Raw genomic sequence first — 17,941 nt, forward strand, 5'->3', positions numbered from 1 at the left:
GTCCGACCGGGCTAAAGCTATTACAGAAGCTACTGGGGTGTTTAGCTGCAGACGGGAGGCCGTATTCCGTTGTGCAAAACAAGGGGTTTAAACTATGATGAACGTGCTTGAGCCACGCTATGATATCCCGTTGCGCTTCCACTTTAGTGGCAAGATCGTTCCAAGCATGTATGAGCAGGAAAAGATTTAAGTTGTGGCTAAACTGTCCCAGGCATCTTCTGTTGCTCTAACTACTACAAATGGGTGGACCTCCAAGGCAACGGAAAGCTACGTGACCGTGACAGATCATTGTGTCACAGCGGAGTGCAATATAATGAGCCGTATGTATTATTGTAGGCTCTACCTTACAATATAAAGCGCCTTGAGGCGCAATTCAATTCAATAAAATTGAATTGAACTGAATTGAGTGGTAGATACAAAGCCCTATACTGCCCTATATTGTATCATAAATTTTTTTTTTAATAATTGCGTGGAATGAGTCTTGAGTTGAATGTTTTTAACAGGCAAAAAATACCTTAATAAGTGAATGTTGCATTTTTGTCTTTTTTCTTTTTTCACTGATCCGAAAATTGATCCGAGACTTAAAACCGCGATCCGATCCGAACCGTGAGATTTTTGATCCGTTGCACCACTAGTGCTTAGTGTACTTTAATGTTTTAGATTTCTTTGGCTTATATTTTATAGAAAAATAATTTTCACTCAACACTGTCAGAGTGCAGGGTAACACAGAGAATATGAGCTAGCAGCTGTTAACTGCTTTGCTCAAGGACACTTCAGCAGAGTGAATGCTTACAAACCATGGGGCCTGACCTCAGAAGAAGTGTGTAGTTTGAAATGTGTAGCTTCAATTGATGAACTCTAGCGAAACTATATTTTGAAAATATTTTTGAATAATATCCATTTATAATGAGTGGTTACAATAATATTTTACAGCATAACTGCCTTGAAACGCCTCAAAAAACCAGACTGCATTAACATGTGAACACATCTTTTCAGTTAAAGCACTGGAACTTCATGTTCTCTTAGAGATAATGTTTTCTTTATGAGCCTTATGGATGCACTGCAAGCCTCAGGTCAAATCTTTTTCCACTCAATGGATTCAGCATGTAAAGCTGCTGTATGATCTGCAAATGGAATGTGCAAATGTAAGACTAATATATGATTTAGAGAGGAAATGTTCTGTGCATTCAGCATCAGTAATTTACAAATGTATGTGCAGCAACAGGTGCATTCATCTAGATTTTGGTCTCTGCCACAGTCATGCATTTTGCATCTTATATTACTTTATATTTAATAAAAGATATAATGGATGCAGTGCCCTCACTATATGTACTAGATATAATACAAATGAATAGATGAATTGAAAATGCTTAACATACCTCTAAGTATGCATGAACTCTGCCTGGCGACCGGGCGTGCAGCTATGAGCAGAATAGGCAAAACATGAAAAAACAGTCATGAAATAGATGAGTGGATTGATGATTAATTGATGAAGACTCCACTGTGTAAATACTGTATATAGACTCAGACAGGTGTCTAGTTAGGGAAATATAGAAGCTCAGTGTAGAAGGACCCTGTAACAAAAAGACGAGAAGCCTTCTGCTTTGGCTGAAGAAATGGATGAAGTAAATACACAAACATATATAGAGTATGTTTAAGCAGCATCTTCACATAGCTGGGGAGGTGATGTTACTCAGTGGTTCTGACAAAAGGAGGCCAAGCTGGACATGGCAGGCAAAGACTTTATTGGGAGCGAGCAGAACTGACGAGATTTAAAATGAAGACGTCAGAGGGACAGCTCGGGTTGAGCGTTTTGGAGACAAAGTTCGAGAGACAAGGCTCAGATTGTTTGGGCAAGTGTAGAAGAGGGATCGTGAAGAGGGCTCAGAGCAACACGTTCTCACTCCTAAAGCGTAACATTTTACGCTAGGTGACAAATCGGCAGTATAATCGGCCCAACACGCCCCATGTTTTTACGAGATCGGAAAAATGAGGAAACATAAGAACCGTTTGGAATGAATCTACACATGTATGTTTATTTTGCTTAAATTGCTTTGGAAAACACAATCCAGCGTCATTAAAGTGGTGGTTAAGGTTAGGGTTAGGGCGGTAATACATGGCTGGAACGTCTATTCTCGCGACCGTCATTCTACTGGACTTCATCCACAACCCGCCGTGTAGCATTGGAACGCGGAAGGTCAACTTTTGCATTCCCATGGAACGCCTCGGGATGTGACAAATCGTCAGTATATTACATCTCAGGAGTGAGAACAGTCTGCTCAGAGTGTAGTGGTTAACGCATTTACCTAACATGCAAAAGATTCTCAATTTGAGGCTGGGAAGAGACACAAATCCCACGAAGAAATCTCATCCAAATCCAATCTGCACCTCCTTCTACTATGGTGACCCCTTGTGACTAAGGGAGCAGTTTATACCGAGTCATTAGTAGTAAAATGTAGCAGCCAACATATTATATAGCTGTGAAATGCATTTAGAAAGACTTAAAGACAAACTTTTGAAATGTAGTTAAAATGTGTGCTTAAATCAACAAAAAACACAAGAAACCTCACTGTTGGTAGTTACTCCCATTACACAAATACTGAACTACAGCAATGTTAGATTTGTGTGTATTGCTGGAAACGTTTGCATACGTGTGTGCTTATGCCCGCCTTCACAAAAGCATCATTAACAGACAAATGACACAATTATGGTTTACCACGACCACATGTGCCCTTCCCCTTCCGCTGTAATTTTCCCTTGTCTTGACCTTTGCCATCCACTGTCTCCGATGGGCGAATTCACCTAGTTTCACGACCCCATCAAAGAGTTTCGGCAGTCCTCAGGTGAGCATGTCACTGGAAGGGTTCATATCTGGAGGTGCACCTTACTCTCGCCCCTAAGAATCTCCCTGAGAGCAGGGAGTCCAGAGTGTGTTTAAGTGAAAGTCCTGTTAACCCCCATTACCCTCTGCAGTACTGTACTGGAGGATTAGTAGAATACAAATAGCCCCTCTTGCTCCTCCTGTCCTCTACATCTCAGCTCCTACACTATCTCTGTAAGAGCTGCTGACGATGAGAAAGAGTGAAATATGATTTGGGGCCAAGCAGGTGTTTACTGCATGCTAAACAGTGTCCTGCTGCTCATTATGCGGTCCTTAATGGTGGGGATGCATTAGCAAACGGTGTGAAATTTTAAATTGGGGAAGGGTGATGAAGTACCCTCTCAAAATGTTGTTGCTGCATGGTACCATGTGACCCTGCCTTGCAGAAGCTCAGATCATGGTGTGGATCAAGACAACTGGCAAAGGGTTTAGAGGCGAATTAATATTTGATAGTTCACTTCTTCTTTTTCTTTTTTGTATTGCTTTTTTTTTTTTAGAGAGAGAGAGGAATCAAAAAGCATAACAAATCAATGAAAGCTGATCTACGATGAGCAAAACATGCCCACAAATCTGTAACATTCCTACATGTTGTTTAGAAAAGTGGATAACAATGTAGTGAACTCTGCTTTCCTTTTTAACAAAGGAAACATTTACCAAAAGCCATCGTTTATCCACATATTCATCATGATATAAGTCAGCCCACATATTCTAATAGGATTATATTCATACGCATTTAGCCTTTGTTTCATGACCAATTTTTCAGTCTAAATATAATAAAATTATGGAAAATTTTCATTCAGTTTTTAGCTATGGTGATATGCCAGCCAAGAAATGCACCTTTTTCTTCTCACAAGATCATTGCTACATTACCAGTAGTACAGTACTTGTGATTTCTGCACATTCAAGCCAAACTACACACATCTGTGTTTCGAGATTACAAAGAAACCCCCGTGATGATGATGAGTGTTCAAGCTAATAGGCATGGATGAAGGTAGATAGATAGGTAGCCATCCATACACTTCAACTGATGCAGTTGAAGTGTATGTACACTTCAACTGATGCAGTTGAAGTGTACATACACTTCAACTGATGCAGTTGACGCAGTAATTTTTTTTTTAAAAAAACATAACAGTTTTTTTTTTTTAAATTTAAATATCAGAATACATAATTTATTGATTACGGGGGGTTAAAAAGAGTATACCCTTCCATAAACGTGCAAAGGGAAATACACCCTACTTTTAAGATTAGTCAGCAAACTATCAAAGAACTATTTGAAAGTTGAAAAATGTTTTTTTGTCCTAATAATTGGTCGTCTGACATCAACTTCTTCTGGCCTCTCTGTGGTCATTAACCTGATTTCATGTAGACTGCATCTGAGGAGAAGAGGAGACGGTGCATTCTCCACTGCAATCACAACACTGACTGTTGTGTGTGTCTGTGTGTGTTTTGTGGGTATTTTTGCACCTGTACTCGCCTGCCATTTTCTTAGGTACACCTGTTCTACTACTTATTAATACAGAATTCTAATCAGCATCATCTCAATGCTTTTAGACATGTAGACATGTTTGAGAAGACCTGCAGATCAAACTGACTTTGAACGTGTCATGGTTTAGTTTGGAGTGTTACAGAAACTGCTGATCCACTGGGATTGAATCTTCCTCCACAATCATCTCTAGGGTTTACAAAAAAATGCTCTGAGAAGGAAGAAATATCCAGTGTCAGTTCAGAGGCCTTCAAGGTGATATGACGACAACAACTCAGATAACCACTCATTACAAACAAGGTCCACAGAAGAGCATATCTGAATGCACACCACGTGGTATTGCAAAGCAACAGAAGACCACACCAGGGGCCCTTAATGTCAGATAAGAAGATGAAAATGAAGCTGCAGTTCACACGGGCTCATCAAAATTGGACAATAGGAAACTGGAAAAACGTTGCTTGGTCTCATGATTTTTTTAGGACTGCTGCAACATTTAATTGGTAGGGCCAGAATTTGACGGATGTTTCCAGCACTGTGTTGAATTAATGCCAGAAATAATTAATTAATTAATCACTTTGCAGCAGTATTCTGGTAATTATTTCCAAGCACAATGCTTATTTTACTGTTGATCCCTACAAAACTTATGCAGCATAACGGGTCTACTGGCGTCAAAGCAGACACCAGGTTATCCTCAATAAACGTGACAATTATTTGCAAACACAACAAACAGCCACAGTGTTATCAAAGGTTTCTATTAACAGAGTAGATCTGCAAAGCATGAGTTCCTTGTGGCTACATATATGGTAAATGGTCTGTATTTGTATAGCGCTTTACTTAGTCCCTATGGACCCCAAAGCGCTTTACACTACATTCAGTCATTCACACACACACACATTCACACACTGGTGATGGCAAGCTACATTGTAGCCACAGCTGCCCTGGGGCGCACTGACAGAGGCGAGGCTGCCGGACACTGGCGCCACTGGGCCCTCTGACCACCACCAGTAGGCAACGGGTGAAGTGTCTTGCTCAAGGACACAACGACCGAGACTGTCGGAGCCGGGGCTCGAACTGGCAACCTTCCAATTACAAGATGAACTGCCAACTCTTGAGACACGATCATCCCCATCTGCATATCTGTATATATAAAATACAGATTCCTGCTACGAAACAGTTAGAAACACAGCAAAAATATTTCCTATACACATAATTATCTATATTTCCTGGGCAGCTATGGTAGTTAAAGGTTCTTCTGACATTATTCATTTATTTATTCAGTTACTTATATTGTGTGAGAAATCTGCATCCCATGGTTTCATTAACAGGCTTAAACAGTCATTAGCTCTTAAACTTTAGCCTGAACCCAATTCAAACAAGGAGGCATAGCGAAGCCCAGAAAGAAGATAACTATTCATTTTCTCTCCACACACCCGCCATCTGTGTACTCGTTTCCCATCTCTGGTCTCCTTTAATGTCGCCTTCTTTCTCTCCTCTGTTTCTGCTCTCTTGTCTCATTCCCATCGCTCACTCTGCTTCAATTCATCCTTCTATTTTCCATCATCTCCTCCTCCGTGTTCTCTTTTCTCCTCTGTGGCAGCTCAGACCAATATAGTGCAGACCAATATGAGATTTCTTGGTTGATAGAGAGCCACAGCCACTCCAGCACACTGTTTTGGTGAGTGTGTTTATATGATGGTGTGTGCGCATGTGTGTGTGTATGTGCTTTCACCTTTGTCTTTGTTACTGTGGTACTGTGTTTTGTATGTGAATTTATTTTGGTGCAAGACAGAGTGGTTTTTGTCAGTGTGTGTGTTTGCCTGTGTGTGTGTTGGTCACAAAGCAGGTCTCCAGGCCAGGGGCTGTCAGTCTAATTCTATTTCTATGGGGAGACAGAGATGCTGCAGATAACAGTGTTGTGTGAGCTACTGTACTGCCCGGGCTTGTGTTTCAGTGGAGTTTCAATTAAAGTGAACTGACTCCTGGGAGAAGAGTGGTGGCCATCGCCGCGCTGCAGACACACACTCTATTCCCTGAGACTGATCGAATGGTTCCACGCTATACAACACAGCTTGACAGCACACAGCCTGATGGAGAATAGTGAAGGAGGCAGGCAGGTACCACACACACAAAAATACACACAGTCATCACTCTGCAAGTAAACACACACACACACACACACAAACGATGACTGTCTTGCACACACTTATGAATCCTCTTTGATTGCAGTTTTGTTTTGAAGGAAGCTCTACATGATTACTGGGAGTTGAATACCTATACATGCATTTGCTGCAAATTACATTTTATAAAAATTGGCTACCTCACGTTGTGCATGACTGCACCTTTGGAGCCAAAATTGCTAAACTTTGTCATTGTTCGCTTGATAGAATCCATATTGTTGCCACCTGAAGTCTACTGTGTGCATAAATTTTTAGGGTTATTAATCATAGTGGCATCTCATTTTTGCCCGCTTATTCCTCAGAGAGTGTACAAAATGTCACTGTCGTGCGACATCGGCTCACCATCTCCCGGGGAACAAATGTTCTTAGGCTGAGAGTTTGCATGATTCTTGCATGGCATCAGCACTGATGCAATTTCTCTCTTGAGTCTAATGTTTAGCACACAAAAGTAAGTGTAATAATTCTCGCGGTGCTATATTTTGGCACTTTTGGGATTTACTGAAGTAATGAGGTGATTTACATAGAAGTTTACTGACTAGCTGTGGAGGAGAGACGTGCTAACTTTTATTCTGTTATAATGAACAGCAAAGTGAGCAGGGACTCTTCCTCACACACATAATAAAGCATTTTTCAGCAGATAGTCCAAAAAGCTGTAAGTGCGGTCACTTGTGATGATGATCTCACTTGTTTCAATTGTATTAAGACTTAAAGTTATACTTGACAAAAGATGTGGCCTCTTCAACCACCACATGGCTATACAATACTGTGGAAAGGTCTTGAGCTATCCTTAATTTCTTTATATCTTGTGTCCAAGCAGCCTGAATATTTGTAGTTTTTTTTTTAAAGTGGTCTTGAGCAATAGTTCTCCAGGATTTTTTGAAGGGTTTTCTTTAGATATTAAATGCCTTTTTACTCATTTACCTTTCAGTCCTTGTACCTGACCATTTTACAAGAATGCTCTTTTTTTTTTTCTTTTTGCTATTTGCTTGTCAAGCCACTTGGCATTCACCCATGAATCATTCAAGCAGAAAAAAGGCACCTTAACATCTACGCGTAAGAGTTGAGCAAAACAGTGTCTTTAGGCACTTTGTAACTCTCAGCCTGTCACAGAAACTCATAATTTGTTCCTACCTCTTTAGGTGAATATACAAAAATGCCAAAGCTAAAACGGTTATATGGTTGTATTTTTGCACCAAGGTGATTCCTGAAGAGTCAGAAATTTTAGTCAGAAATTTGGCATGGTATTTCATGGCATGGTGTGTAGTGCATTCTTAAAATTTTGAGGAATCTGTGCAAGTGGAGGACAAAAGAAGAGGTGAAGGAAAATAATATATAAACAACAGATGAATGGTATCTGAAATACTGCTAGTATTGTCATGTCCTTAAGAAATAGAAAGAAAAAAAACGAGCAAACTGCTGACACAGGACCTGAAAGATGCATGTGACCCTTCAGTTGGACCGCGTAGTGTAGATCTCAGTGGAAGAATGGCTGTCAAGAAGCTGATCTTACAGGATAAAAGACAAGGATAAAGTCAAAAAAGGCTGAGGTATGTCAAATTATACAATGCACCAAAAATCTGTTGCAGCAAGTTTTGTGGAGTGATAAAGGTTTATATAAGAAATTTCAGGCCGTGTCGAAGAGTTAAACATTCTCAAACGTGTTTGTGGTATGCACTGTGGAACGTATTTAATGCAGTTAATACACAATAAGATGTTTTTTACTGCAAATAAGCCCTATTTTGCAGCTCTACATGTGTGTGCACCCTTTCAGTCGGTAGATGGGCGGATGTTTCTATAGATGATGGCTGAGTAATTCACCCCGACAGCCAAATTTGGTCAGTGGATGGCAAATATTCCAAAAGCTTCAGAAATGGGTGATTTAAGCAGCAAGATTATAGTGAACAAGTAGCAGCTAAAAAGGCAGATATCTCCTAAGCTGTTGGCGGAGACTCATCTTAAATATCATCTTAAATAGAAATGTGATAACGTGTCAGCGTTTAGTTTGTGTGAAATGTTGAGGAGAAAACAATCGCACCTAAATATTCATTTCATTCTTGTCAACATTGTCAGACCTCTTTTCTATCACTTTGCATCGATGTTCACATCCATTTTTTCCAAGCATATTTTACTCACATTTGTATAAAAGTATGTGAGAGCCAGTGTTGGTCAGGTTACTTGAAAAAAATAATCAGTAACTAATTACTGATTACTTCCCCAAAAAACTAATCCCGTTACTTTACTGATTACTTATTTTCAAAAATAATTAATTACCTAGTTACTTAGTTACTTTTTAAAAACACGATTTACAACCTGAATAGGTGATAGAGAAATAGATCTTTCAGCCCAATTCTACTTTTTCTACATAATCCATCATACAAAATGTAATCAAATGGAAAAGTCCCTTTTTAAAACTTGTTTTATTAGTTTTAATCTTTTAACTTTATGCATCAAGCAAAGATGTAATTATATGCAACATTCTCTGACTTGAAGAAATTTGTTTAATATTTAAACCTATTTTCTGCACATTCCAGCACATAACGTAAATTTTTTTTGTGTGTGTGTTTACACTCACTCTTTCAAATAGATGCAAGTAAAACACAGCAGAAAATAAATAAAATCAAAGACTAGCGGTCCTGTTGCTCTATTTTCACCTGTAAAGCAGGAGTGGGGTTGGCGGAGGTTTACCCTGGTGCAGGTGTTCCGCAGCGGTCAGTGGAAGAATCCGCGAGTTTCTCTGTGAATTTCCCATTACATCGTAGCACTCGGTGCTTGCTTGGAAGTTTAGGGGGTTTTTTTCGCTGTAAAAAGAAGTTTTCTTCCCATGTACAACGGACACTAATGTTTTTGTCACTTTTTATGGAATCAAACTCAAAGTAAGGTCAGTACTTCCACGCTTTAAACGCTGCACGCTCATACTCCCTCCCCCACTCGATATATTATCCATTGTTGATCTGCACACAGCTGTTGTCACTAATATTGCGTCACTGTCATGAGACAAAAAAAATCACGGTTTTAGTAATGCAGCGTTCCTACGGGAAAGCAACGGTAATCTAATTACCGTTTTTGCAATAGTAATCCCTTACTTTACTTGTTACTTGAAAAAAAGTAATCGGATTACAGTTACTTCCCGTCTCTGGTGAGAGCCAAACAACCACAAATTTATGCCAACTAGTCCATTTGGGTATATGATATGAGTGGAAGCTTCTAGACAGCCAGGTATATGAGCTGCTCTTTAGAAGATTAAGAATGTACTCTGATGACTAACGAAGGTAATTTGCACTAATATTTGCTAATGTAAGTAAACCAGTCCCAGTTGCTATCGGTTTCTGGAAAACATATGTTTGTTTTTTTTATAGCTGTAAATAAAACAGGGGTGCTGGCAGCCCAGTGTTACATGGGAACAATGCAGCATACACTGTTTGTTTTTCAGTGCTGGGAGAAATGAAAAGCAAGCCAAAAATTCAAAGCTTTGTTGAATCAAATTCAGTTTAAAGCTTTGCAACTAAGCAGAAGCCAGTTAACAGCACACCCTTGCTGCAGCAGTGTTTGTCTGTACTGCGTTTCAGGTGATATAAAGCCGAACATGCAGTAATTTGCCATTTGTCCGATCTGCTTTACTACACTGTTGCACAGAGTTTTCCCTCTATTCTTCCTATGCAGGCCTGTCATGTCAAACAAGCCAAAACCCACTGTTTGTTTCTTAACGCACACGTACCGAGTATCCACTGACTTAACTTGTTTACGTGTAATAACATGCCTTTAGTAAGCCCAAAGAGGGTCTCCATCAGTATACATGAGAAGGCAGTGTTTACTCAAGTCAGCGCTCTTTAATCTTGACATGTGAAGAACGACACTAATTTCCTCTCTTCTTTTCTCCTGAAGGGGAAAAGCGTTCTGATGATGTAAACACCTTCGTTTATTGTGGCTGCTTTCAAATTGCCTGAAGTGGCTGTTTCTGTAATTGTGGGGTGAAGCAAAGTGCAAGTGATTATGCGTGCGTTGAAGACTGAGCTTGTCTGTGCAAAAAAAATTAAAAATTGAAAAAAATTACACATCTGTGTAACAAATCATGTTCACGGATTCTGCGGTGGTGACATGACAAGTGTGTCGTAAATGATCTTTAAACAGCCACCTTAACTTGAGACTCTATCACACTTACACCAGGATAAAGATCTTTAGGCGAATGTAATTACCTGCCAGCTACTCCTCCTTAAATGTACAGCAAAGAAGGGAGGAGGGAAGCTTGAGGAGAATGTTTAATAGTGTTTGGAACAGCATATTCTTATAGCAGGGATCAAAAAATTGCCCTTCTATCAATCAGAATCAGAAGGGATTGCCATCATAGAAAAGAGCAGTTTCCTTTGATGAATCAGCAGGGAAAATATTTAACTGAGACAAAAGTACTACAAACTGCTTGGTTAGGTTTAGAGTACGGCACTTCAAATCAGTAATCCGGCGCGTTGAGGAATTACTCTCGCCCAGTGTGTTTAATTTCATTGCCACGATCACAGCCGTACAGCCAAACGCCAAAGAACACCTTCTACATATCTGTGAGATGCCAGCGGCTTTCACAAAACAGCTGTTATTAACATTCTGGTGAAATGTGGGCTAAAACAAGGCCAACAATTAAGTCTCTAATGAAGGGGAAAGAGGGAGATGCAAACAGAAACTGAAGGTAGTTTAGAGTGAATGGAGGATGGAGGAATCACAATGGAAGGTAGGAAGTGATGATAATGAGTCTCCTCTCACGAGTCCATTTCTCTATTTTCCGAGTTATGACACTTATCTCTTTGAGGTATGCTTCGTATGTGACAGAAAAAAGGCTGTGAAATGTCTCAAAAGAAAGTATGAAGATTATAGAACTTAACTGGAGAAAGCCTTTTCTTTTCTGCACTTTTCTCCTGTAAATATATAATATACATGCACCCAGGATGACGACAATAAACAATACTGTTTATCGTCATCATCCTGGGTGCATGAATGCAAGGGTCTTAAAGTAAAGGGCAAAACAACTCAGGCGTAATCTTGAACAATAAAAGGAAGCATTTGAATGCAGATTTTTGGCATTGATTACCATGGCAACTAGCATTTGCATCAACCCTAATATAAGCCTTGCTATCTCAAATATTAGCCGATCGTGACAGGCTGAAAATGTTTTTTTTAAGTAGTTTTGCATTCAAAGAATGCCACTGGGTATATATATGCGTTGCAGTATTTAACCAGGCGTCGTCTTCTGCGCGAGCAAATGTCACTCTATCTGTGCTGAAGATTAACAATGGATCTTCACATCTCCATTTTCCTCCTGCCTTCAATCTATATCTCCACTTCCTTTGTTCCTGTTTTGTCAGGCATTGTAATCCCCATCTTTTCACCTCCTACAAATTAAGGCCTGCATTCAGCCATCAATCACACAACTGCAGTCTTAAACAGAACGAGGAGATAAAGAGACGAGGGCGGCAATGCTTATTTGTCTATCAACTCCCTCCAACTGACTAACTGTCTGAATCACAGTTAGCTTGCCAGTGATGGCCTTTTGTTGTGCAGGATCTGTGTTATTTGGTTCAGTCTCTGAAGCCGTTCTGGTTATTTGGTTGTCAAACTGAGGTGCAAGGCGGTTTGTACTCTACCTGCTTGCTTCGCCACCACTGGTGCATGAAGACAAACTAATTTTCTCCTCCACCCGTAATGAAGAATGAAATCCTTTTGTTCAGCAGCAGTGGGGTTTAGCGCAATTGTCTTTACTCCTGCGTGCTCTTATAGAGCAGGTCAAGTAGATTTTTCTGAAGTGCCTTGTGCTCTCTCAGTGAGACAGATGATTCATTTAAAGAGGCACTGAAGCATACGTTGTTAGCTTGCTGCCTTTGATACACTACCCCATGGCTGCTAGTCTGAAGCACGTGCACATTGATGTGCTTATTTACAAAAACATGCAAACTTTGATACCACAAACCACATGGATAGCTACATGAATGTTGTTTCCAGAAGTCTTGGGCACTTCATGTTATTTGCTATTTGTATTATGACCCATTACTCAGGAGGGTGTTACTGGTTCCCAGCTCATGAAAAACTACATATACCTAGGAATGGGTATCGTTTAGGTTTTATCCGATACCGGTGCCAAACCGGTACTTTTGAAACGGTGCCGGTGCTTAAACGGTGCTCAAACCAGTGCTTAATCAATGGAAAAAACACAAACTTTGTCCAAAAACCTCTCATGTTTAGCTGTTTTACACTTTTTCTTTGGTCATTTTAGCCTTTTTGGCCAGGGTGAAGGGAGTACCTGCCATCAAACAAGAAGACAGCCGCATGTAACTACGACGGCGTTTGCTAGTTCATCTTACATGCATTAATGTAATAACGTGGTTAGCCTACTCAACGTAAATTACACACGAACAACATTAAGCTACTCGCCCAGAGAAGAACGGCTGCTGCTGCCATCATCATCTGTCATCATTTCTGCTACACTGTCAGGGCTAGGGGCTAGCGACTAAAACAGCCTAACTGCACAAAAACACTGTGCAGTCTTCACCATTCGGTGTTGATCCTTCAGCTCAGCAGGTGTGCAGCTTCTGTGCCACACCATTATACCATTTGTGAGGATGCTGTCGATGGTGGGCTTTTTTTTTTTACTAGTGTTGAAGGTCTATGTCAGGATGTTGAATAAGGTGTGCCCAAGAAACTTTTAGTTCCTCTACTCTCAACTGCTTGTCCATGTATGTGAAGGTACTTTGATTAACTCTTCGGGCTTGTTGGTTTTAAGGACCAGGCTGCTCTTCTCAAATCAGTCAACAGAGTGTGCCTCCTCAAACCTGTAAGCTGTTTCATTTTTGTTGAGAACTTTAAAATTGTAAAAGTTGGTACAGCACCTGCGCAATGTTCCCAGACAATAAAATTATCATAAAGAGGGAGCTACACCAAAAACCTTCTTGTGATTGCTTTGGTCACTTGCAGATTGCTGCAGTTCCTCATAGTTTGCACAACAGATGCCCATTTGTCTTCACTTGTCCCCAAACTGTAGTGAAACTTGGGACACAAATGGGAAATAGCCAAACATTTGCCTGTAAAGTAAATGTTGTGTAGTCCAACACATTTTAAAAGGGTCGGCTTTTACTTTGATGGCGAACATTCTGTTTTTTTCACACTTTCATGACATCTTGGAGAAGGGATTGGTAGATAAGTCATTATATATAGTGCACTACTAGCAGCTGCTAGCAACCAAACACTTGCAAGGAGGTTTTCGGTGCAGCACTGTGTTTGCAGTCATTTTCAAGACTGCTAGCAACCTCCAATGACCACGTGCCAATTGGTTGCTGTTCAGGGCAGTTACCAGGGGATCACTGATCTGTCTAAAGGTGTGTGTGAATTGGGCTGCTTCAGCAATCAGTTTCAGGGCAACTGACAGTAATTACTAACAACCAGTCGGAGAATACAGTACACATTTTCCCCTTGTGACCTGTGGTTGCCAGTTTATCACCAACCTGTCTCTAGGGCCGTGTGAGTGGGGCCTAACTGATGTGATGGTGTTCTTTCTGAAAACAGATTATACTTTTATTGCAGTATTTACATGGTATCTCTATTTATATGCAAAGTGCTTTAACTTTTATACTCTCAGTAATTACCAGTATAAATTTCTAGCTGTTAATATACTGCACTATTTACGCATCTTGTATTACATGAATGTGATTTCCTGTTGTTTTTTTTTTAATTAAAATTTAGCAACTTAACATACAGTAAATTTTGAGGGGCTAATTCAGTGTCTACCCATGTTTTTCATCCTAAAAGATTTTTTTAGAAGCAGAAAAATACAACTTACTTTTGTATTTTAGATATGTTTCTTAGAATATTTCAAAATAGCATTGCGGCAGAGTTTTGGATTCGTCTCACCTCAGCACAGTTTTCAGCATAGTAGACAAGCTTAGCAACTAGTCTGTGAATTGCAGCATTTAGAATCTGATATTTCCCTCTGGAATTGCTGGAAACCAAAAGAAAAAAACCAGCTAAAAGCGAGGTGAATATTTGAATTCCGTTTTTCTTACAAGCACAGCTTCAAATAAATGCAAATGCGTCTGCGCGCCTGCTGAATGTATAAACAGGTGACACGTTCATCGCATCAAATTCTCAAGATAATTGTGTCAGTGTTGTGTTAACTGCTCAACCCCAAATGGCAAAAGAGACGAGTAAGTGTGTCGAGATGTATTTCAATGAAAGAAAATAGCACGTCTCCAGTAACCTGTGTCACAGACACACACACTCATGGCCTCTGAAATAAATTAATCTTTCTTCTCGGGTTGGTAATTAGGCATCCCCAAGTTTTCTCAAATCATCTCATTTCTTGTAGAGATGTGATTATCATAAAGTGGATGCTTGAGGGGAAAAAAAAACCCAATTTGCATTTCTTTCTGTACTTCAGTCATTTCTCCCCAGTCTTAGCCTTACACTTGAAGAAGCAGAAAAGCCAGGCTTGTTATCAGAAGGATATGTAATAGCCCTTCATTAGAGTACTGGCTCATATCCAGCGTACCTGAATTTCATCTGATCCTATTGATATAGCCTACGTCGCTGCAAACCAGGGTCAAATAGCGGTTCTAAATTATTCAGTGTTTATTTGAACCTACATAGTGTGGTTAGGTAGAGGTATTGTAGAAGAAGACGCAGGGACATGCAGTAACTAGACTCTGTAACGCCTTTCTTTGATTCTCTTTACTGTTTGGTGTTTTGCTTGTGTTTTAATTCTACCCTAACCATCTGCCACACATATTAGCCAAAGACATTTTCAAAAGCTATACCGACTCTTCTCTCTTGTTCAAGTGCTTTGTATACCTCCCACTTTGCCACATTCATTTAGTACTTTGTTCCAGCCATAGTTTCCATGTTTTTAGGTTGTTCCTTTCTCCTTTGCTTCCATCTGCAACACCGTTTTTGTGCTGTTACTTTTTCCCATTTAGTATAAGCACTTAGTATAGTATTTCTGGCCATAGCAGGTATTCTTCTGTATAAGTCCACACTTAATATGTGGAATACTTTCTAAGTAACCCTTTATAGCTTGCCTATTAATACACTGCTAAGAAAAGCCTCGATATAGGCCCTTGGTGTTAAGGGGTCAGGCCCAAGCCCACAGTGCTTCCTGTGGCACTTATTTTCTCTCTTCAAACTGGCTAGGAGTGATGTGGGATGAAACGCTGCCATCCAGTAACATGGCAGATGTCTCTCACTGTGTGATTACTCAGTGTCAAGTAGGCGGTGAAAACAGGTGACACGTTTATTTGTGGGGGGCGCGTGCAAACAAGGCTTTGGCGATTAGTCATCATTTGTGCAAATGTTCCCTCTCTTCACTTTCACTTCCCAAAGAGACCAGTTTCAGTTTCAAAAAATAAATAAAATAAAAAACAGTGGACACCTATTGCACTCAAGTTCTTCAGCATAAGCAGTCGATTTTGCTTGTACAATAGTAGACTCCATCATACCCTGCAGTAATCCTCTGCCTACTTCCGTCTTGCTTTTGTCTTTGAAGGACAACTTGTACAGTCTTCTAATGAGCCTGTTTAAAACTGAATTTGATGGGTCAAATGTATTTTTTATGATTCATTAGCTCCCCTAAATTTGCAATACAGTATCTGCCTTCAAATATGCTTAACATGTGTAAACCAAATCCTTTTCTGAAGCCACAAAGGGCTCTGAGATAATGCAATGGGCCCTTTGGCACAATCTTCTGATATTTTACATTCTAAGTCATTAGCAGACGATGCAAAAAAAAACAAAAAACGGGGGGTTGGGGGGTGAAATCAATGTTTCACACATAATAAAACATGAAATCAGACTCTGTTGTTTCACTTTACTGAGCCTAGTTCTGCTGGAGGTTTCTTCCTGTTAAAAGGGAGTTTTTCCTTTCCACTGTCACCAAGCGCTTGCTCGTAGGGGGCATTTCTTTTTAATATTGTGAGGTCTTTACCTTACATTGCAAAGTGCATGCATAATGCCAATGCATAATATTTCTCATGCAAAAGCCTTGTTTGACACCCTGAAAAATAACAAATTAGACTTAATAATAATTTAATATTCACGTTTTTCTGCTTGTCCATTTGAAAAAAATAAACAAAAATTCAAAGTTCAGGAGGTTGTTGTAATGCAAGGTCTTTCTATGTTGGAGATCAAATCTCAAGTTTGTCAGATGCCTCAACTGTATCCAAATGGGTGCCGCTCTGCTAGCGCTGTTCACCAACTGTGTCTAATACATCTAGCAAACAATGCTGATGGTTGCCAGCAGTGAAGCAGATACACTGTCTGCTTCACATTAACCTCCCTCTGCGTTACCAATGTCTGTTGACCCAGACATATTATGAAGCTACAGGTAGACACTGGAGAGTGTGTTATCAGGAGATGAGTGTGCTTCAAAAAAGACACACACCAGAGAGCAGCGCTAGCCCCTTGCACAGTAGGACCACCATTGTCGCAGGCGGTGTAATGTGCGTGTAATTTGAACACACTTGGGCGCGCACACATAAACACATAAAGCTCTAACTACAGTTCTCTGACTGGAGGCCATGCTAGAGCACACTGCCTCGTTGCAACAGCGCGTATGGCACTATTGATTGGGAATGAATGTATATGTTCAATTCCCACCTCGATGTATTTCTTTACAACAGCCTCCCCAGATATGCTGCACATTTGATGATTAATATTCATCATATGGTTCCTTCATTGCCTGCAGATGGCCCCCTCTGTATCCGCTGGGACCCGCACACCCTGACGCGAAAATTATATCCATTTATACATAGTCTACTCGACATGATGTGCCTGTGTGCTCTGCTAAGGTTAAAAGTGTCTAGCTCAAGGGCGATGCGGTGTAGTCGTGGCAGGTATGGCCCCGCTGGGAAACCAGGAGCTTCGTCACGTATTCAGACCCCTAGCTGGTAAATACACGTTTAATGCTACAGAGTCAGGCGGGGCAGGTGGCGTACCCAGAATACACAATTACTTCAGGTTGATTTATTTTAAAGCAGGGAGGGTGTGAGGGACTGGTGGGAAGATTTCGGTGTCAGCACATGAAGACTGAGCACTGCCTTACAATATAGGAAAATCCACAGTGACCTGTTAAGAGTTCAGTGGAAGCAGTTTTTGCATTATTTTGATATCAGTTATTACAAGAGTGAAAAATGGGTTTGAGCTGTCTTCTGCTGTAATTAGTTGCATCAATCAAAAGTATAACAAGAACAAAATTAACTCGTTTGCTTGTGTTGCAGTTATGGCTTGTGTTGAATTACTAATTTGGATATCAGAAATTTGTAAAACAAAGACCGTATGTGGCAGAAACACAACATTAGAACGACAACAAACAGCCCTAAGGTGCTACATTTGCATGTATTTTGAGTTGTTTGCGTTTCCATGCTTGTATAAGAACTC

General features: G+C 40.2%; 1 protein-coding gene and 1 long non-coding RNA gene across 3 annotated transcripts in view; both read left to right on the forward strand.

The window, feature by feature from the left end:
• Positions 1 to 17,941, forward strand: part of samd12 (sterile alpha motif domain containing 12) — a 136,926-nt gene that overhangs the window by 99,290 nt on the left and 19,695 nt on the right. The gene's annotated exons all lie outside the window — the stretch shown is intronic.
• On the forward strand, positions 3,995 to 16,282 carry LOC146492996 (uncharacterized). The gene is made up of 2 exons (XR_014871834.1): positions 3,995 to 12,628; positions 13,019 to 16,282. It is a non-coding gene; the product is annotated as an uncharacterized LOC146492996 (long non-coding RNA).

The sequence above is a fragment of the Neolamprologus multifasciatus genome, chromosome 22 (assembly GCF_963576455.1).
Source record: "Neolamprologus multifasciatus chromosome 22, fNeoMul1.2, whole genome shotgun sequence".
Classification (NCBI taxonomy): Eukaryota; Metazoa; Chordata; class Actinopteri; order Cichliformes; family Cichlidae; genus Neolamprologus; species Neolamprologus multifasciatus.